A 23,307-nucleotide genomic window follows, 5' to 3' on the forward strand; every position below is an offset into this window, starting at 1 on the left:
TGGTTTAGTTTGTAGTTCATTTCTTTTGTCTGATATTAAGTTTAATGTCCCATTGCGTTCATCCAGGCAGTTTAGACCATTATTTCTAAAATCTTCTAGAACAAATTTTGAGTTAAATGAACCATTCTGCCGAATATGTCATGATTTTAATTCGCATTCCAGCACATTTGATCCATCTGACTCAATATTTAGCATCAAAAAAACTATTTTGTCTTCTCTTAATAAATAATATTCAGAAATTTTTAACTTTTTGTTTTTATATATTTTTAAATCTCAGCTGTTGAAATGTTTCTTTCTGTAGCTGAGCAGTTTGAGAACCGGACGCTTAAAAATCTCTTGCCTTTCTAGACTCGGCAAATTCCGCTCGTATGCGGACTGCGCCCCACGTAAAAAGTAATACTATGGGAAAAAAGGTAAAATTCTTAAAAAAAAATACTTGCAACTGCCTAAGCAGATACCACAAGGCAACAATTCCAACAGCTCCCTCCTAGTGAACGACGTTTTTGGAGTCAAACCACCACCCATTGCAGACAACAGCTATAGTTCCCTCGTGAAATAAAAGTAACCCTGGCGCAACTTACTTCAGGATATAATAGTAGATTAAACCCTTACTTATCCAGACTCCGACATACCAAACATATCTTCTGCATTCAACGGTGGCAATCCTCAACTAAAGAAGGTGGACTTGCAGATTTTATATTTTATTTTCATTGATATATGTGCATAGCCTCATCACATGTCTTGCTCGCTGCGAAGTTAAAAGGCATCTGACCTAACAATTGAACGGCGTGCAATGAACTGCCGGTCGCTGCTGTATGCAAATGGAATTAAATAATATTTTCATCTTCAGAATCAGTGTCAGTTGAATTCACAATTGTTGTGAACCAAGATCAAACATTTTTACCAAGTTCAATTTAAATTGGTCGAGTAGTTGTTAAGATATGAACTACCCCAAACGTTAAAAAACTGGAAGTTCGAAATTCATTAAATAAGGAATATAGGGGCTAGGGAAATGCTGATCCCAGTTTCTTAACTCAGATCCTAACTCAAAACATCCGTGAGTTAGGTTAGGTTGTATGACTGTTCCCCAGAGAAAAAACACACCAAGATTATTAAAGATAGTCCTTTGTGAAGTAAAATTCTTCGAATAGTTTTATATCTCATCAGTGTTTTCATTATCTATACCGCTATACTGGTACTTATTATAGTAGTTACTGTTTTTACCGACAAACAATGTCACAATGAAAAGTATCTGCTGACTACAGAGGAGAAAATTCATCAGCTGTTTGGAGACTTTTGTGGCACCACAAAATACATTCAGATGTATATAATGTGTTTTTCGATAAGACGCTACAAAAGTAGACCGATAGGGAGCGTTGGACGCCAATTTTTCCGCTCTTTTGTCTTCAGTAAGGATTGGCACTTCATCGTGGAAAGACATACAAACCAACAACGAGTCGAAATTATTACAATTTACTACCGAAATTCGGAGTCTTTAAGAGCGCTACGTCCATTTAAGGCCGGCCCACTTCTGGCTGAATGGCTTCATCAATCCACTCGTACTCCATGAGTCGACGGCGTCATTGGGCCGTACTTCTTGCGTGATGATCACGACCGGTTTGTTACTGTGAATGGGAAGCGAATTGGATGATATGGACTTGGACAATATGTGGTTCCAATAGGACGGCGCCACAAGGCAAATGTGACAATCGATTTATTCAAAAAAACTAAAATCTTCGCCTAAATGTATATCTTTTGACAAAAACATAAAATCCCAGTCTAAATATATATATACATATATATTCATATACCTTTTGATCAAAAATAAAATCTTAACCTAAAAGTATACATATATATTTTCCCATAGTTCCTAGATGGAACATAGGGCTTCAATTTAAATTGCTATTCGCAATTAAATTGTTTTAAAAGAGAAAGAGGCGCGCGACAAAAAGGTTTTAAACAGCACAATATTTTTAAAACATCAAAAAACATATAGATAGCAATCTCAAGTTGAGAATGAAACCATGCCGAATGCGTCAATCGACGATAATAATCCAGAGTTACTAGAACAACATTTCAAGGACTTACTTTCGGTCCTAAAAAATATTAAAAATGATGTTTTTTAAACACAACCGCTTGATTAATATGCCTTTCCGTCGAACGCTGGAGCGTTACTTTTCGGATATTCTCAAGCATTTGAATGAAGAAAATGATTAAGTGGAATTGCTAGAAATACGCGAACAGCTATGACGTTTAGAAACACTCACTATTCTTGATCCCCACGAGGTCAATTGGGAATAGTCGAAATTCGTATGTCATGCAAATCTTACTAAAATGATTATAGCATTGTTTAAAACCGATATGTTATCTACATTTTTGATTTGGCAGCGTCACACCAACGCAATTATGAAACATTCAAAAGAAGCCGAACTACGGCAACTACTCACACTTATACCGAATCACACGGAACCCTTTCACGTATTGCAACGGCTGCGCCTATTAGTGCCTACCGTCATAGTAATACACATCCCTAGTTAACACCTTACTTTGCGGAAAGGTGAATAAAAAAGACGCGTACATTACAATATGCTGACCATTGGACAGAGATTGGTTTGGAATTGAGTGCGCTTTAATTGTACTAAAGTGTTCGCCGGTGCCTGGGCCAAATACTATTAAAGCAATACTAGATTTATTTTTCCTTCAAATATGCGCATCACACGACTTACTCGTTCCAAAGACAGCAAGCAAGCTGAACTAACGATATATACGGCGTGCAATGGACTGCCGATCACTGCTCTACGCAAGTCGAATAAATAACATATAATTTCATTTTCGCAATCAGTGGCACTTGTCTAAATCGAATTAAATGCAAAAAAATATATTATTAGCAATAATTATACAGAATATTATTTAATTTGCCAGGTTGTGATGTGCTACAAATTCTTGGTTCCCTAGAAGTATGTTCATCCTGAAATGTTAACGATTCACTGATCTCATTTTTTTAAATGAAACTGTAACTTAAAACACATTGTATTTGGTTAGGTTGTATGGCTGTTCCACAGAGAGAAAACACATGTATTCGCAGCACCTATTCCCGACAGTAAACTCTCCCACCTATCTTTTCCGCCAGCTTCGACCCATCCGTGAAAAACTCACCGCGCCTCTCCTCACGCGACTCTATTCCACCCAAACCTCACTCGAAGGAAAAGGAGATGAGAAGTTGTTCCCAGGGTTAGATTCGGCGAGTGTCCAGGCACGTATTTTTTTAAATCACAAATTTTCAGAGTCTGATAGCAGCCATGCACCAGCTTTCCAACTAAGTCAATCGTATATTCCAAGTAGAGGTACTTTTTTCAATAGTCTTCTTTGTTCAGTTTTGTTTGGCACTTCATCATGGAAAATGCCACGCATGAAAAACGTTTCCAAATTTTACAAATTTATTATGACTTTCCACAAAGAATGTGTGTTCGCGCGCTTCGCTCAGCTTATGGTCAACCCATCTTGAGACCCAGCATTCATTATTGGATAATATTTGACCGCATATACCACGTCCAGTACGCAGTGAAGAAAATTTAGCATCCATTAGCACGAAGACCGTGGATAGTCGATTCGGCGCCGTTCGCAGCAACTCCGACTGACGACTTGACGCATTTTTCGTCGAGATCTTAAATTGAAAGCGTACAAAATACGACTTGTGCAAGAACTGAAGTCCTGTTCGATTTCCAAACGACAACGCTTCGCTCTATGAGCTCTTCAAAATTTCCAACGCCAATTTCTGGATCAATGGGAATGTAAACAAGAAAAATTGCCGCATTTGGAACGAAGAGCAACCTAAATAGATTCAAAAGCTCTAATTTCAACCAGAAAAAACAATAGTTTGGTGTGATATGTGGGCCGGGGTCCATATTTCTTCAAAAATGGTGCCGGTAAGAACGTAACCGTCAATGGCGACCGTTATTGCGCCATGATAACTAATTGACTATCTAATGCCTGAAATTGAAGCTCGTGATCTCGGTGATATTTGGTTTCAAAAAGACTCCACTTCCCACACAACGCATCAATCAATGGATTTATTGAGAGAACACTTCGGTGAGCAGATAATTTCATGTTTTGGGCCAGTCGACTGACCACCAAGATCGTGTGATATCACACCGTTAGACTTTTTCCTGTGGGGACATGTAAAGCCTAAAGTCTATGCGGACAATCCCGCTTCGATGCAGACCTTATTATCAGGCCAGTTACCAGTCGAAATACTCGAACGAGACATCGAAAATTGCACTCAACGAATGGACCATCTGAGACACAGCCGCGGCCAACATTCGAAAGAGATAATATTTAACAAGTAAGGAAAGGCTAAGTTCGGGTGTAACCGAACATTTTATACTCTCGCAATTTATTTATTTAACTTTATTTATATTATATAATACACAATTTGAAACACATATTAATCATATATATTGTATAACGTCTATTGAAAGTTGGAATCCCTAATATTAGGTTAGAAGTACCGAGGTCCTCATGTTCGATACATGGGGCCTTGAAAACCTATGGTCCGATTTCGGGGATTTTTAGAATGGTAGTAGGTAGTATTTGTGCAAAGTTCCGCATCGATATCTTCACTAGTGCTTCCTTTATATATCGTAAAGTTAACGATTCAGATCGTCTTCAAAATTCTGGTATATAGGAAGTTGGCGTGGTTGTGAAGCGATTTGGTCTATTTTCACAACATATCATTAAGATGTAAGAAAACTATTACAAACCTAGTTTCATTGAAATCGGTCGAGTAGTTCCTGAGATATGGTTTTTGACCCATAAGTGGGCGATGCCACGCCCATTTTCCATTTTGTAAAAAAATCTGAGTGCAGCTTCTATCTGCCATTTCTTATGTGAAATTTAGTGTTTCTGGCGTTTTTCGTTACTGAGTTAACTCACTTTTAGTAAGTTTCAACCTAACCTTTGTATGGGAGGTGGGCGTGGTTATTATCCGATTTCAACTATTTTCATGGTGTGGTGGTGTACGTAAGAGAACTGACTGCAGAAAGTTTGGTTTATATAGCTTTATTGGTTTGCGAGTTATATACAAATAACCGATATGGGGGCGGCGCCACGCCCACTTTCCCAAAAAAATTACATCCAAATATGCCCCTTCCTAGTGCGACTCTCTATTCCAAATTTTACTTTTATAACTTTATTTATGGCTTAGTTATGATACTTTATGTGTTTTCGGTTTTCGCCATTTTGTGGGCGTGGCAGCGGTCCGATTTTGCCCATTTTCGAAAGCAACCCTCTCACGGTCCCAAGGAACGTGTGTTCCAAGTTTCTTCAAGATATCTCAATTTTTACTCAAGTTATCCGTTGCACGGACGGACAGACAGACATTCGGATTTTGACTCGTCTCGTCACCCTGATCATTTTGATATATATAACCCTATATCTAACTCGTTTAGTTTTATGACTTACAAACAACCGTTATGTGGACAAAACTTTAATACTCTCTTTAGCAACTTTTGTTGAGAGAGTATAAAAAGTAAATGCAAAGGAAAGATCTTTCGAATGATAACAAACATTCCCCATTAAATTTGAATTTTGTGTGTGTTTCTTTAAAAAAGTAGAGAACCGCGAAATAGGTCACCCTTTATATGTAACCCGTGTGTACTTCATTTAATTAACTTCAAAGGCTAACAACATTCAAAGACATATTTTCTCGCATTCCTTTTGGATATATCGATGTTTAATACAGTTTCAGGAGCTCCTTTTTTCAATCGCAAGAGTTTAAAATGGTCAAAGTGCCTTAAAAAATTGCAGTAACTCGGATTTTCCATTAGTTAACAATTGTAACGGCAAATCGCTCATAATCCCAAAGCGGATTTCTATGCCATTACCATTTGTCACTTACGAGTACAACCAAAGTCGACCGAGATGCGCACGGAGTTCACTGAATCACTGAGTTCTTCAGCTTCTTTAAAGTGCATATTTCATTTTAACTCCGTTGTTGATACTGCGCCGATGAAGTAAAAAAGAGCACATAGAGAATTATAAAAAAATGTGACTGCCTAAAAGTATGCTGCCAGGCTAACGACAACAAATCCTCACCGCCTTTTACAACACAAATAGAAAGAAACAAGTAAGGAAGGGCTAAGTTCGGGTGTAACCGAACATTTTATACTCTCGCAATTTATTGATGTAATTTTATAAAGACAACACAATTCGACCCATATTTTCGGCATAAAGTTCAATAGAATAACGAAAATCATCATAAATAGTATATGGGGACTGAGGTAATTCCTAAACCGATTTCACTCGTTTTCACCACCAAGATACAACGTATCGAAGACTATACGCTCACTTAATTTAATATTACTTATAATTAGGTATATGGGATCTGGGGGAAGTTATGACCCAATTTTTACCATTTCAGGTACAGAGAGAAACTGTTATAAGAAAAAAATTCAGAGGGAATGAATTACATTAAAATATCTGAGGGATTTACCTATATTTTTCAAACTGAGTTCTTCATGTTTGATATCAGGGGCCTTGAAAAGTCATGGTTCGATTTTGACAATTTTTCCACAAGTGATGTCACAGCTCAAATACAGTATTTGTGTAAAGTTTTATTCCGCTAGCTTCATTGGTTCCTTATGAATACATTATAAAGTGAACGAATCAGATGGAATTCAAAATTGGGTTATATGGGAAGTAGACGTAGTTGTGAACCGATTTCGCCCATATTCCACCCGTGTCATCAGGGTGTCAAGAAAGTGTTATGTACCGAATTTCATTGAAATCGGTCGAATAGTTCTTGAGATATGGTTTTTGACCCATAAGTGGGCGACGCCACGCCCATTTTCCATTTTGTAAAAAAATCTCAGTGCAGCTTTCTTCTGCCTTTTCTTATGTAAAATTTGGTGTTTCTGACGTTTTTCGTTAGGGAGTTAACCCACTTTCAATTTTCAACCTAACCTTTGTATGGGAGGTGGGCGTGGTTATTATCCGATTTCTTTCATTTTTGGACTGTATAAGGAAATGGCTAAAAGAAACGACTGCAGAAAGTTTGGCTTATATAGCTTTATTGGTTTGCGAGTTATATACAAAAAACCTATTTGGGGGCGGGGTCACGCCCACTTTTCCAAAAAAATTACATCCAAATGTGCCCCTCCTTAATGGGATCCTATGTTCCAAATTTCATTTTCATAACTTTATTTATGGCTTAGTTATGACACTGTATAGGTTTTCGGTTTCCTTCATTTTGTGGGCGTGGCAGTGGACCGATTTTGCCCATTTTCGAAAGCAATCTCCTCAGGGTGCCAAGGAACATGTGTTCCAAGTTTCATTAAGATATCTTAATTTTTACTCAAGTTATCGCTTGCACGGACAGACGGGGACAGACATCCGGATTTCAAATCTACTCGTCATCCTGATCATTTATGTATATATAACCCCATATCTAACTCTTATATTTCTTGGTGACACAAACAACCGTTATGTGAACAAAACTATGATACTCTGTGCAACAGGTTGCGAGAGTATAATGAAGAAGGCTGCGACTGGTTACAGTTATCAATGCATATGGCAAATTTCACATTCGCAAAGTTGAAAAACACAAATCGAAGCATGCAAAAAAAAGAGCGAGCACTTAACAACAACAAATAGACGCTATAAAAACTTACAGATACTAAGAAGGTTAAGTAAGTGAAGCAAGGGAGCAAAAAATAGCTAAAACTCCGACTGTAAGTACTTAGCACAAAGAGGCACCAAAATTGCAATTCAATTGCCTACCATTTTACGATTTGCCACACGCACACATACACATATACACATGCGAAGGAACAGACGCAGACGATGACGGCGACGCACCCTTCTCATAAGAACAACAATAAGTGGAGATTGCAAAAACGGCACTTTTCGTTTGTTTGCATTTCGATGACATCTTCAAAGCAGCGGAAAACAGCAAAAGCAAACAAAAAAGTGCAAAAGTTGCAACGCAACGAAGTGAGTCGCATACCCTCGGGCTTGCTGGAGGAGAGAGAGGGATTAAGGATGGAAAGCTGAAACTTTCAAACGCACATTTCCCATATGCGAAGAACTTTTCACTCAGCCGATGTGCTCATAGGAAGATCAATGCGTGTGTGTTGCATGCATATGAAGCGGTTTGGCTGCTCGTATTTGCCAGCTACAAACTTTTTCCATTAAGATGCTTAAATATCCTGCATTGCACTCGGTAAACAGCCAAAAGTGCAGACTTTTTCCCCAACACCAACACACACATATATACTATGTATGTCTCTCTGTTTGTGCCTTGGCGAATAGGCGCGTCCTTCGATTATCCTCTAAGCAGTCACATAGCGGCAATGGCATTGCAACACCTTGGCGAGCTGGCGACAAACTTGGCTCAACTTGCCACTGCCAAAGCTGGGCGGCAACTGCAACCGCAACACCCAACCACTGTACTTGACTTACTAAGGCGTCGTGCATATGTGACGCTAGTTGCCTGCCACGCCCATCAAATAATGCCTAGCACCAAGCGTTTGCTGCGAAGTTCCTTGCAAGATTCGGTTGCATTTGTTGTTGCTTTTGCAGTTTGTGGCGTGCCGCACGCGTTCACACACATTTCCTATAAATCATCATGCTCGTCATTACCATCGTCATTATCGTCATACGCAAGTGCTAGGCGAGCACCGCCGGCGCGTAACTTAGCCACAGTGGAATATGATAAGTTACAGTTACCACAATTGCGGTAATAATAACACCAGTTGCAGGTTGCAAGTCTAAAGTTGTAACATAGTTTTTAGTTGGTTGGGGCTGGGCTCCTAGGCTTCCCTTCCCAAACAGTTTAGTTAGAAGTTTTCACAGTTTCGCACCTGCAGGTGTGAAGCCAATGTGGGTGTCGCTGTTGTGCTTTACAGTTAGATAGTGGTTAAAGCACTTTAAAAAGGTGTATGCTGCATATTGCAGGATTTGAAATACTCAAAGTTTTCGAGATTTTACTAATTATTATTATTAAAGAACTCTAGTTTACGATATTTCGAAAAGCGAAGTACCGCAAAGTGATTTAGTTTTTCTCCTTCTGAGCTCACAGCGAAGGTTTCTATTAAACTTAGGCTTTTGGCTTCAACCCTTCCTCCATGTACTCGTACACTTTGTTCGTAGTCTCGATTTACCAAAAATATTTTAGGGAGTCCTCTTTAAGTAAATAAATTGTAAAAAAAAAACAAAGCTAAAGTGGTATGAAATTTTCCTAAAAAAGGAGTTCTCAATATAATTGCTTCTGCTTCCCGCAGTGGTATGAAATTTTCCTGAAAAAGGAGTTCTCAATATAATTGCTTCTGCTTCCCGCAGACTAATCTAATACAGGTACTTAGTACTGATGTAAACAAGATTATTGTAAAATGGAATGATTAGGACCTGGTTTTATTGTGATATCTCAACTAATGTCTGACTTATTTATTTTAAACGTATTTTGTAGGGACTCTGTGGAAGAATTATGTGAGATTATGGCACGATTTCATCCTCATAAAGTATTAAGGGCAATAATGAGTGTTAAAACAACAAAATAACAAAGACTCTATTTTTGACACTCAAGTACTAAACTCATCTAGCTTGATAATTACTATCAAAATATAGTATTTGGTTTACAACCACGCACATAGGGTTTTCCGTGGCTGAAATTCAAAAATGGCATGTTGTCTGATTTGAATGAAAATTTCACAGTTTGTTACCAACTATCTATACATTATTTTCCCAAAGTATTAGGATTCTATCTGCATTAGTTTTTTTGTCCAGAACTGCCCAAAGTTGGTGAATGTGGAGAACATCAAAATTAGCAAAAAATTTACTCAAAAGTCAAATCATTGATACAATAAAACAACTATTGAAATTTAACTTTATTATTATTTTTCATTTATAATATGTATCAAAGAAAAAATTTGCATCAAAATCCATTGAAAAAAATAAGGCATAAAAATTTAGTGAAACAACATAATTTGGACGTCAAAATTTCAATGTTCTTCAAATTCAAAGTGGTGCATCTTTTTAGCGCTGTCTACCGCTGTCGACATACATATACCAAATTAAAGCCTGAAGTCTCAGTTAAACGATAAAAAAATTCAGCTGCCCCAAATTACCCTCCTTGAAAAAAAACAATGAGATACTCTAAAATGGCAAGTTACCTCCCAAAAGTATGCAATATATAGCGTACTTTATAAACGTTTGCCTTTGAATGCAATTGTTTTTGGCTCTGATTTCTTAACATTTTGTTGATATGGTAATGAAAATGGCACCAGAACAAACTAGAATTGACAATCGAAATCGATAACTTGCCAGATCTATCTTGACATCGATATTCGTAGTTGCCAGAATGTTCGAGTGACGATAACATGCTAGCAATCTATATAGTCGAGGGCTGCCGGGCTGGCAGCAAGACACAGTTCTAATAAGAGTGTTGTCGAGTGAGGACAATTCTAAGGAGAGAGTTGTCGAGCAAAGTGTAAACAAGTTATAAGTTAGAGTTGTAAATTAGAGTATTGAGTAATAAAATGTTAAGTTTTAAGGAATTGGAAATAAAGATTAGTGAATAGCCATTAAAGTGTGACTTTTATTTGACAATCCAGTGATCGAATTCAGGGTAGAGTTTTAGAGTAAACGATTTATTTTGGAAATCCGTTACAATATTTTTACCGTAATATTGAATATTGTTGAACAACAATATTGATCAAATTACATTAATTTGCGAAGTGTGAAAGTGATTAGAGGTCAAGTGATATCAAGTGCTGCAATGGAAAGTTTTAAAATTTCTTATTTAAGAATATGTGAACTTTTAATGGATACCAATAGTGATATTGACATAGTTGTTGAAATTATTGCGACTAATAATAGAAACATGACTCATGACTGAAGATGTGATGCAACACTTATTAATGTCTTCGGATCCGTACATAAACATTTTTCGTACTAAAATAAAATTAAAAAAATTAGAATGTCACGAAGAAGTAAAAAAGTTGCTAAAAGAGACTTGATAAAAGAGAATTTAGTTGTATGGGAGGTGGGCGTAAAAGTGGGCGGATATTATTGAAATTTAACACCAACATATATAATGTCATAAAAATGCTATGTACCAAAAATCAGTGCTGTAGGTCAAAAATTAAGTTTCACCTTATATGGGTGGTGGGCGTAAAATAGGGGGCGTGATTTTGATTTTTTTCATTTTTTTCTTGATTGGAATCCAAAACAATGATGTACCAAATGTCATTGTCGCAGTATGCACTAGCAGAAACCTATGAGCCACGCCTACTTCCCATATAAATCAATTTTGAATTCCATCTGATTTCTTCACTTTATAATACTCGTATATACATTAGGAACTAATGAAGATAGCATAATAAAACTTTACACAAATTCTGTATATGATGTGAGGCATCACTTGTTGGAAAATTGTCGAAATCGGACTATAGCTTTTCAGTGTCCCTAATATCGAACATGAAGAACTCAGGGTCATAACTTCCCGTAGCTTGGATATACCTAATTACAGGATTTTCAAAAATATATCTTAGCAAAATTAAGTGAGTGTATAGTCCTGGATATAGTGCACCTTGGTAGTGAAAATGAGTGAAATCGGTTCAGGAATTACCTCAGCCCTCATACACTATATATGATGATTTTCGATATTCTATTGGACTTTATGCCGAATATATGGGTCAAATTGTATGTTATCTTAATAAAACTATATCAATAAATTGCGAGAGTATAAAATGTTCGGTTGCACTCGAACTTAGCCTTTCCTTTCTTGTTAAAGTTCCATTGCTTAATTTTTAACATCCATAACTCGAAATTCTTCATAACTCAACTCATGAATTAGCAATAGATGTCACATTTCATAAAAATTATCTTCCAAAACTCGAAGTCGCTCTAACACGAAGTTTTTTTTGTGGATTATGGTGTTTCGAGTTAGGGAAATTATATATTATAAAACTAACGCTAGTGGTGTGCAATTGCAAACCATTGATACCATCGATCGTTTTGCAGCTCAACTCTCCAGATACTCTTGTATCCTGAAAAGTTACACTTGAAAAGTCGCGTGATTTCATCCTGAAGGTTTTATTGCTCCATATTTTGTTATCTGAAGATGGAACCAACGTTACGATCAATGGAGTCCTCTGCGGGCAGTCCGTTAAGTTAGTTTTTGTAGAGGTCAACAAATCAATGATTCTTGTTGATAAAACAGCTGCAACAGAACAGTTGAAAACCTACAAAGGCGAGAAAAGTCTTGTTGTACGAATGTGGATCACTGAGATGTTCTCCATAAAACACAGTCCCATTAATCATGTGAACTGTAAAATAATAAGATTTGGGAATCAATAATGCCAAATAATTGGTTATTTTATAATTCTGTGCTCATTCATTTTTCCATTCAAATTAATGTTCCGTATCTGTTCCTTATTCTTTGTTTAACTAATCATGTTTTCAAATAAGGCAAATTATAGAAGTAATTTAAATATTTTTAAAACGCATACCTGTTAATATAATTTGTTAATGCTGCAAAACTAAATCACTAAAAACCATTTCACCAGCATAATTTGAAATTCCAATGTCATCAGGAATTTAAATACCGTTACGCATAACCGGAATGCCGCTTTGCATTAGTCACGCGCAATTAAGCGATTACCGGCGCTTACAGGTATTGAATACGAATATTATAAAAGTTGTATTCAAATCAATGATTTGCAACAAAATCAACGTTGCAACAAGCGCCATGACGTTGCATTAATTTGAAATATGCATAAGAGTAGATCCGTTAACATGATGTCAATGGAAGGTGAATTCCAGTGAAAAAACTGAACTGTATTGCGATGTTTTAGTTTAGAATCTAGATTCGACTTTTAAATAAAATACCCAATTCAAAATTAAAATATATACATATATAAATTGCAATTGAGAAATTAGAATGTTAGTATGCCCATATTCTGCAATTATTTATTGTGCAAATACAATTTTAAGCGTTTTCAAAAATATATCAAACTCACTCCTTTATATGTATATCGGTATGCATATTTACATCTCTTGTTTGCCACAGCTAACTACTTCCTACACCCTCCGCAATTGCCTCTTCAGGTCAATGTGTTCGTAATTCAAACGAAATTGTAAAATTTTTAAATTCTGATTTTCAACTATAAATGTCGCATGCCTCACTCGGTTACTATGTACTCGGCTATTGCTTCTTACCACATCCAGGCGTGCTGTAGTGCCTGAAACGTGCAAATGTCCTGAACCCATTTTTAAAGTGCCACTTCTCAATAGTAAGCTCGTTGAAAATGCGACAATGCGTTCAATAGTTTTTACTAGCAAGAGAAAAATAAGGAAAAATCGATGAATTGACGCTTTTCAAAGGATTTCATAAATAATGAAACGCGAAATTGTTAGTGGATTAAGAGAGAGTGGCCAATCGACAAGCGGTTATACTTAAACTAACGTTTAATCAGGCTAAACACATGCCTTGCGTTCTGTAGATATCTCTCTACCTATATCTTGATCCCAATCTTCTAAATTCAACTGAAAAATTTGTTATTGAAAAGTTAGATGTGTCGAAATGATATAGTTGTAATATTTGTAATATATAGCTTTAAAGAACAAGCGATCATGCCACATAGGATGTTGGGCCGATCTTAGTATGATCAGCAGCTTCCTGTCAAATAAGAATGGCGCTTTTGAAGTCAAATAACCCATTGCAAACACCGACTCGTTTTGCCTCGCGAAACTAGATTGATCCTCGCCCAACTTCCTTTTGAATAATGAAATAGTTTAAACTCCTACTTATCCAGACTGAACCCCGACATACCTAATTTATGTCCTGCTTATAAAGAGTCCCCGCATCACACTAACCAATTAATCCCACCCATCTTTAGATCTGATCAAGATCTCTTAGGTCCGATCCAGCCGAAAAAGCTCATTTGCTGGGCCTCACGTTAGATAACTTCCATGACTATTGACTTATGCTTACCGGTTCAGGCATGTTTAGGTAACGATTGCAACAACAACAACATAAAATAGGCCAGTCTAATAAATTTATTAGATTGTAATTTCCATCGTAGTATATTCATATTGTGGTAAAGGTTAAAGACACCGATAACTACTCGTATACGAACGATCGATGAAAATACACGAGTTACGAGTTAACTAGAAACACAGATTGCATAGCTTAAAATGGATTTTCTGCCTTTCTTTTGCTCAACTATTAATAACAGTGTTTCCATATTTTTTAGCCTTCTCGACGCTTTTGTCATTTAATCAGCATGAGACAAAACTTCGGCAAGAGAGACTTCAACGAATGAACGACAACGCTGTATTCTGTCATTTTGCGGTTGAATGCAATTCAACAGTCACCAACCGAACGGTGGCGGTTCGGACAAGCCAGGCATGCCAACCTGGTTGTATCAACGGTACCATTAGCGGGGGTAGTAGTACCAACGCCAGCAACAACAACTCGCACAAGCAATGAAATATAAAACGAAGCGCGATAAAGCGCGTGAATGCCACATGCAACCGAAGTTAATTACAAGGAAAGATATAGCCGCAATCAACAGCAACGCCACTGGTGACTCCTTCCAATCGTCGATGCATGCAACATCATGTGACAGAGCCGACTTTTGAACTTTTTGTTTAATTTTCTGCTGTGGTTTTGTGCCGTTATGTTTTTGTTGATTAAATTGCTGATGCCGCTATTAAGTTTAAGTTTCGTCTGAACCCATTGCATTGAATGAATTCACTTTCAAATGTATATATTTTACTATCGAGTTTTTCTTTGAATATATTTCGGGTAAGCGAGGCGGATAACTATTTAAAAACATTGGACTTGTTGGAAATTTAACCATAAAGTTAATACAGCTATAAGAATTCGTTACCATAGTATCGGGTTTAAGTCTAAGGAGTTTAATCATTGCATGGAACCCATTCATTTGCCATTCTATTCTTCTAAATACCTTTTTATTCTAAAAACCAATTTTCATACTTATCCACATCCATATGCATCTATCTGACCCCATGCAATTAATTTTAGTTTTATCGGACCGAGTGACTTTTATCCAATCATCGGATTTTAGGCCTTACGATGTTTAAGTGAATCACTTTTATTTTTTTTTTTTGCTTTTTATACTCTCGCAACAAAAGTTGCTAAAGAGAGTATAATAGTTTTGTCCACATAACGGTTGTTTGTAAGTCCTAAAACTAAACGAGTTAGATATAAGGTTATATATACCAAAGTGATCAGGGTGACGAGTAAAGTTCAAATCCGGATGTCTGTCAAGGCCTTTTCAAGGCCCCAGATATCGAACATGTTGAACTCAGCGCCTAAGGTTAAATTTTAACCGAAAATATGGGTAAATCTCTTAACTAATTTAATGTAATTCAGAGGAAATTGATTTCTTCAAATAGTGTGTCTCTGTTCCAAAAATTATTAAAATCGGGTCACAACATCTCCTAGCTCCCATATACCTAATTAAAGGTTTTTCAAAAATTCGTTGGGCTATATTACGCATATATGTATTGGTTAATATGTGATATATCTTAGCAAAATTAAGTAAGCGTATAGTATTGGATATAGTGTACCTTGCTGGCGAAATTGAATGAAATCGGTTCAGGAATTACCTCAGCCCTCATATACTATATATGACGATTTTCATTATTCTATTAAACTTTATGCCGAATTTATGGGTAAATTTGTGCGTTATCTTAATAAAATTTCTTCAATAAAATGCGAGAGTATAAAATGTTCGGTTACACCCGAACTTAGCCTTTCCTTACTTGTTTTTTGCACAGGTCGTACCCCACAGTTGAATACCATACATCCAAATCGGTTTTATGATTGCATTGTATAAAAGGACTTTGTTGTCTAGGCTAAGTTTAGAATTTTTTTTTAAAAGCCAATTTAAATTTGCTACTCTTAACTTCTTGCAGGTTATTTTACTCGCTTTATGTTTCCGCCACGTGATCCTTCGATCCAGGTGAATCAAAAGATAAGTTACTTCCTTCCCTTGGGGTACTAGCACATTGTTTATTTTAACTGTCCGACATGTTTCCAATCTTAGCGAGAATGTAACATGCTTGCATTTTTGCTCATTAATATTTATGCGCCAGTTGGCTAGCCATTCTTCGACAAAACGTAAGTGCTCCCCTAATACTTGTTACGGCTTACTAGAGCTGTGTCATCCGCAAAAGTGGATGTCAATACGTTATTAGCTGTTGGAATTTTGGCACTCAAGTACTAAACTCATCTAGCTTGATAATTACTATCAAAATACAACCACGCCTACTTCCCATATAAATCAATTTTGAATTCCATCTGATTCATTCACTTTATAATATATACATTAGGAACTAATGATGATAGCGTAATAAAACTTTATACAAATACTGTATTTGATGTGAGGCATCACTTGTTGAAAAATTGTCGAAATCGGACTATAACTTTTCAGAGTCCCTAATATCGAACATGAAGAACTCAGGGTCATAACGGTGGGTCTTATTCCGCATATATCGGTTAATATGTAAGATATTTTAACAAAATTATGTGAGCGTACAGTGCTGGATATAGTGTACCTTGGTAGTGAAACTGAGTGAAATCGGTTCAGGAATTACCTCAGCCTTCATACATTATATATAATGATTTTCGTTACTCTATTGGACTTTATGCCTAATATATGTGTCAAATTGTATGTTATCTTAATAAAACTATATCAATAAATTGCGAGAGTATAAAATGTTCGGTTGCACCCGAACTTAGCTTTTTCTTTCTTGTTTTATTATCGATCTTGCCTTCAGGCAGTCGTTTCTTAGGAATTTTCGAATCGTCTTGTGACAGACCTCAACTTCATGGATCTCCTTAATACGTTTATTAGTTTCCATCGCGATGTTTGTAGCACCTGATAGAATGAATCAATTACTTGTAAGAAAACAGTGTTATGGCACAATTATTAAAACTAAGTGTATACATTTTGATTTAATAAAATGTATAAATCAAAAACCCATGCATGCATCAGCTTATTTGCAAAATATGGTCAGAAGAAAGTATGCCTGACGATTGGAATCTTAGTGTGCTCTGCCCAATCCCTAAAAAGGGAGATCCCACAATCTGTGCCAATTACCGTGGGTTAAGCCTCCTAAATATCGCCTATAAGGCTCTATCGAGCGAACTGTGTGAATGACTAAAACCCACCGTCAACAAACTGATTGGACCTTATCTATCTAAAATCTACAATGGACCAGATATTTACCATGCGCCAAATCTTGGAGAAGACCCGTGAAAAGAGGATCGACACACACCACCTTTTTGTCGATTTTAAAGCTGCTTTCGACAGAACGAAAAGGAGCTGCATTTACGCCGCGATGTCTGAATTTGGTATCCCCGAAGGACGAATACGGCTGTGTAACTTGACGTTGAGCAACACCAAAAGCTCCGTCATGATTGAGAAGGACCTCTTCGAGCCGTTCGATACCAAACGAAGTTTCAGACAAGGTGACTCACTATCGTGTGACTTCTTTAACTTGATTCTGGAAAAAATTATACGAGCTGCATTACTAAATAGAGAAGGTACAATCTTCTATAATAGTGTACAGCTGCTGGCGTACGCCGATGATATTGATATCATCGGAAGCAACAACCGTGCCGTTTGTTCTGCTTTTTCCCGCATAAGGAGGCGAAGCGAATGGGTCTGGAGATGAATGAGACAAGACGAAATCCAGCGTAGAATCACTCTTGCCAACAGGTGCTACTTTGGACTGAGTAGGCAATTGAAAAGTAAAGTCCTCTCTCGACGAACCGAAATCAAACTTTACTAACTTACTTTATTAAGTCGCTTATCATTCCCGTCCTGCTTTATGGTGCAGAAGCTTGGACGATGTCAACATCAGATGAGACGACACTAGGAGTTTTCGAGAGGAAAATTTTGCGCAATATTTATGGTCCTCAGAACATTGGCAACGGCGAATACCGCAGACGATGGAACGATGAGCTGTACGAGTTATACGACGACATTGACATATGTAGTTCAGCGAATAAAAAGACAGCGGCTACGCTGGCTAGGTCATGTTGACCGAATGGACGAAAGCACTCCAGCTCTGAAAGTTCCCGCCGGAGGAAGCCGAGGAAAGGGAAGGCATCCACCCCGATGGAGGGTCCAGGTGGAGAGCGACCGAAGTAAATATTATTTGAGCAATAACAGATCCACTTAAAACACCAGATCTTATATGACCTCTGATCATTCGCCTATATATTTAACACTACACGAACATTTTATACTCTCGCAATTTATTTATTTAATATTTTTAAAATAGCTCATTTTTATCACGGAGACATATTATTAAAAGAAAGATATTCCCTCTGAATTACTTCAAAATACCTGAGAGACTTACATATATTTTCGGCAAAAAAAAAAATATTAGAAGCACTGGGGTCCTCATGTTCGATATATGGTGCCTTGAAAACTTAGGGTTTTAATTTGATGATTTTTAGAAGAGTGGTGCCACACTATATGCAAAGTTTTGTTCCTGGTGCCCGATCTTCACTGATGCTTACTTAATATATTGCAAAACGATTCAGATCGACTTCAAAGATCAGGTATATAAGAAGTAGGCGTGGTTGCGAACCGGGTTGACCTATTTTTACTACAGATCATTGGGATGCAAGGAAAATATTACAAACTAAATTTCATTGAAATTGGTCGAGTAGTTTCGGATATATGGTTTTTGACCCATAAGTGGGCGGAGCCACACCCATTTAAAAATTTCTGTACCTATTTGAGTGCAACCGTACCTTCTTTATAATGAAATTTAAGCTATCTGGTGTTTTCCCTTACTGAATTAAAGCATTTTTAGTAGTTTTCAACATAACCGTCAATCCCGGCTTGACCACTGATCCATTTTTCGTCACCAGTCACCATCCGCTTCAAAAATGGGTCGAGTTCGATCCGTTTCAGCAGCATATCGCAGGCGTTGATTCGGTCCAGAAGGTTTTTTTTTGCGTCAAATCATGGCTGGCTTATCTAATGTGTCGTTTTCACACGCTCTGAATCGTCGAAACCATTCCTCCGCAGTTCGAAGTGATAGAGTACATCTCCCAAAACACCATTAATCTGACGGAACGTTTCTCGAGCGGATTTGCCTTTAACTAAGGAAAACTTTAAAATAGCGCGAATTTCGGCGTTAGTGAACTCCATGTTTACACGTCTATAACTGTTGAACGCAATAACCAAATTAATCATGCATAGCGTCGTTTTGTAGGTTATGTAAATATAAAATATATGCCACTGTAAATTAACGGTGTACAAATGCCATATCACAATACAAAACTTAGATGGAGTGCACATGTAAAGAAAAACAAAAAGTAGAAATCAAATTCAGACACATGTACATATTGGCTATTAGGAAGAAACTTATGGCATTCAACTTTAGGGCTGCTCAAGTCCCAGCATTGTTGCACAAATTCAGCGATTCCAAAAAAGTTCTAAGAGGCGCGCCGTCAATGAACGCGAATCTCGGAATTGGCTCAGTTGCCACAACAATCCATAAATATGGTAAATCTCACATGGAAAGACTTTCTCACCATGTGAACACTTAAGCATTACGATTTACATTATAAAGTTAACATATTTTCTTTAAAAAAATTCAATGGATATTAAAATATAGTTTTTTCTGATTTTAACATTTCTGTGTACTTTCAAGTGTTGAAAGTAATATAAAGTATTAAGAAACGGCAACTCAGCTGCTTGTCATATTCGCAGACAGCCACCCATAATATACTATGATTGTATGGTTGTCTGTTGGTGACTATACTCGGTTTATTATAGATACGGATTAAAGGTGTTAATGTCGACACGAAATTAAAGGAATACGTAGTAGGTTTTTAACAATGAAGTGTGACAAATCCTATAGATAATGAAATTTGATTGTATAAAATAAACAAACGCAGGAGGCAACTTGTATAATCAAATAGAGTTAGAAGTTACAAATGTTATACAACTGTCATAAGATGTTGACATGGGGTCTTCAGATTAATTCAGTTCGATAACCTTGTAAATTTTTCGACATGAGAGCAGAGCATAGTGATGTAATTTAAAGAGAAATAATGAGAACACATATATTCGAAAATAACATTCTTGGGTATTTGACCATGAAAACACCACGAATTGTTGACAACGCTTCCCTTAGTAATTCCTTAATTAATATGCAAGCAATATTCTGCGTTTAGAATGCGCTCTAAGTAAATATTTGAGTGCACTTACGTGACGAATATGCTGTATAAATTCGCATAAAAGCAATATCGTCATATAAATAAACCTTTAATTATGCAATTTTTAAAATGCAAAATGCAAAATGCGAACTAACAAAGGAAGAACATGTTAGGAAAATGCGAAAAATGCAATAATAAAAGACGGAGAAATGTGTATAATAATTTTTATACGCGCAAACGTCCTTCAACGCTCGCATACTTCGTTTGGGTATCACATCAAAAGCTTAAGTGTTTTGCCAAACACACACCAATACATACAACCCACACCTACGGCCAATGCAAGCGCTATAAGTTGGCATATTTGTTGATACGCTTATACACACACACACGCATGCTTGTATGTGAAGGGCTGCCGCGTGAGTGTGTGTGTGTTTACACAGGTGCTGGCAACAACAGCGACGGGTGTGAAGGGGCACAAATACTTACGAATGTATGTGTTGCAGGATGCTCAAGCCACTTTTGCCAACGCCTCTTAGTGTCGTTGTTGGTGTTGTTGTTGTTGAAGTTGCTATTCAAAGTGAGCTGCTGCTTTTTTCATAGCCGCCGCGGTGGCAGCAGCAGTCGCCGGTTTTTCTATTTTAATTGAAACTAAACAAGCATAAAAAGTGATTTTAACGTTTTCCTCTCTTTTGCAACAGCTGACACACCGCTCGAGGCACAAGCGCTGCCACCTTGCCACACACCGCTATGCACGTCATTCATATATGTGTGCACCTTTCGCTCGTATGCATTTGCTTACTTTGCATCTACTGAAGTTCAGTTTGCTGCTGCTGCCGTCGTCACCTCTGCCACTGCCACCGTCGCCTCTGCAGCCGTTGTTACTCATGTCTCTGCTTGCAACATTTGCTCTTTGCATTATGCATGCTGCACTTTTTCCACCCACGACACACTACAGGCCGCCATCACCTGGCTCCTCCCTCTTTGCCGCCTTGGGTTGCTGCTGCTGCAATGCTCACTTCACAGCTTCTGCTGCATTTTTATGGAAGAAATTTGTTTTTAATTAATGTGCACACTTTATACCTTTTCCTTCGGCTCATTGCCGACATTTTCCAACCAACCGTTTCCTTTCATTCGAATTTTCAATTTTCTCGTTTTTCATTTCGCCCCCACACCGCCTTTCACATTTCACAATTTCATTTAGCTGCGCTCATGTACTTAGCTTTCTCTTTTAATGCTTAGGCCACTTGCTTCTGGGAGTGTGTGTGCGTGTATTATTGAAAGCTTCAGCGTATTCATGTGTCGCATGAGTGACATTAATTAGGCATGGCATTGCTCTAAAAGCGTCTGCACACGTTAACGCCAGCCAGCCAGTCTTGTATAGTTGTCCGTCCTTAAATATTTGCAAAATGATTAAAGTAGGAATGTTGACAACTTTCCTCAAGCACATCAGATTATTCTTTTGAAAATATTCTGTTAATTTTACTTATGAAACGTAGTAATGCATTAATGTTGCAAAAGATCTTTGGCATTCACTTGAGTGGCACCACTATTTCATTTGATGTAATCGACCAATGCTGATAGCATTTGAAGGTAAGTAATTTTTTTAAAATTTGCTAAGAAATATAAGGTAGTCATGCAAAGGTGGTGCTTAAGTCACCATAATAAATCAAGTGAATTTTAAGTCGACCAAGTACTACTGAAAGACTAAGACTAAGAAGACTTGACGTGGACAGTGTCACACCCTTTTTGGAAAAATATCAAAACCACATATTCTATTCTAGTACAAAAATAATGAGCTTACCTCAAAACGAAATCGTATTTCCGGCAAACCCTTCGGTATAGAGTAGATGATACACTATATCCCTGGAGACCCCAACCATTTTTAATCTAAATTACACCGATGGCAAGCGTTGGGTGCGATGGACCATCCCTAAAGAAAAACTAAAGAAGCAACAACCCGAGCTCAGAGGAAGTTCAATAATCTGGGACTGGAAGTGGGTCTTAAAAGATATAGAAAGTTATCAACAACTACCAAAATAGTCAGAATATACCCCCAAACTTAAGAACACAACAATCTCATTTTGTGTGTGCAAGTTATTGTAGTAAGGGTTCACTTTGCCGAAGAAATAAATATTTGAGTACAAAAATTTGGTTAAAGAAATGTGAATTTTCTGTAAAAAAGTGATGTGAATTCTATTCGGAGACGGAAGTTTAGATGTTAGGAGACTCTGAAAGAGAGGTGCAGCAAGTTTTTTATAGATTGTATACTAACTATCAAAGGCACGAAAATGATAAGAATAGTGTGCATACCAGAGAACTGCAATTATTCTCTTTTTTAAGTCATTAGTTGAGTAACACAAAAAATAGTATTAGTGGCTAGAAGTAAAAAACATCGTCCACTAATATGCACTAAAACACATTTACGCACAGCACCCGAAGCGAGAGTATGAATAATGAGTCAGTTTCTCTTGATACGAACAAGAAGTGAAGTGCTCAATTCTCTCACGAGTCAATAATTAAACAGGAATAACTCACAGCACCAAGAAACACCAATAGTATAATTGAATGACTTTAGTGGCGTGAGTCTTTTCGTTTAGTTTTCTTGTTACTTCTTTCGCTTCTCATACACAGCACGAAGGTCGTTTCAATTTGATGTAAGCATGATGTTTTTTTTTTGAGTTCAACAATACTTTTGTTCATATGTGTACATCAACAAAAATTTAAACCAAAAATGCAACTAGATAATAATTTTTTCAATGGTTTATATTTGAATAAATAACAAAATGAGATCATCCTTGTTTAAGAAAAGCTTAAATTAATAGAATTCACATTATTGATATTAAAATATATGTATGTATGCACTTGTACTTAAACAACGAATAATTCTAAATCAAAGTTACATAAAAAAGCAAATAAGTTTATGTTTATGATAATATTTTATAATTGTTTGTTGTAAATTGAATTTACAAAAGGAATGCTGTCCACTGTCTTTGGAGCTATTCTGTTCCGCTTTTCAATAATAATGTTGCTGGAAGTGAAAACACTCTCACTGACGCTGCACTGCTAGCAGGAATGGCTAAAACTTTTTCCGCTAG

General features: G+C 37.0%; 1 protein-coding gene across 8 annotated transcripts in view; it reads right to left on the reverse strand.

The window, feature by feature from the left end:
- The window catches only part of LOC105215883 (sulfotransferase 1 family member D1), a 524,336-nt gene that overhangs the window by 42,445 nt on the left and 458,584 nt on the right, over positions 1–23,307 (reverse strand). The window lies entirely within an intron of this gene.

This window comes from Zeugodacus cucurbitae, chromosome 4, assembly GCF_028554725.1.
Source record: "Zeugodacus cucurbitae isolate PBARC_wt_2022May chromosome 4, idZeuCucr1.2, whole genome shotgun sequence".
In the NCBI taxonomy this organism is placed as follows: Eukaryota; Metazoa; Arthropoda; class Insecta; order Diptera; family Tephritidae; genus Zeugodacus; species Zeugodacus cucurbitae.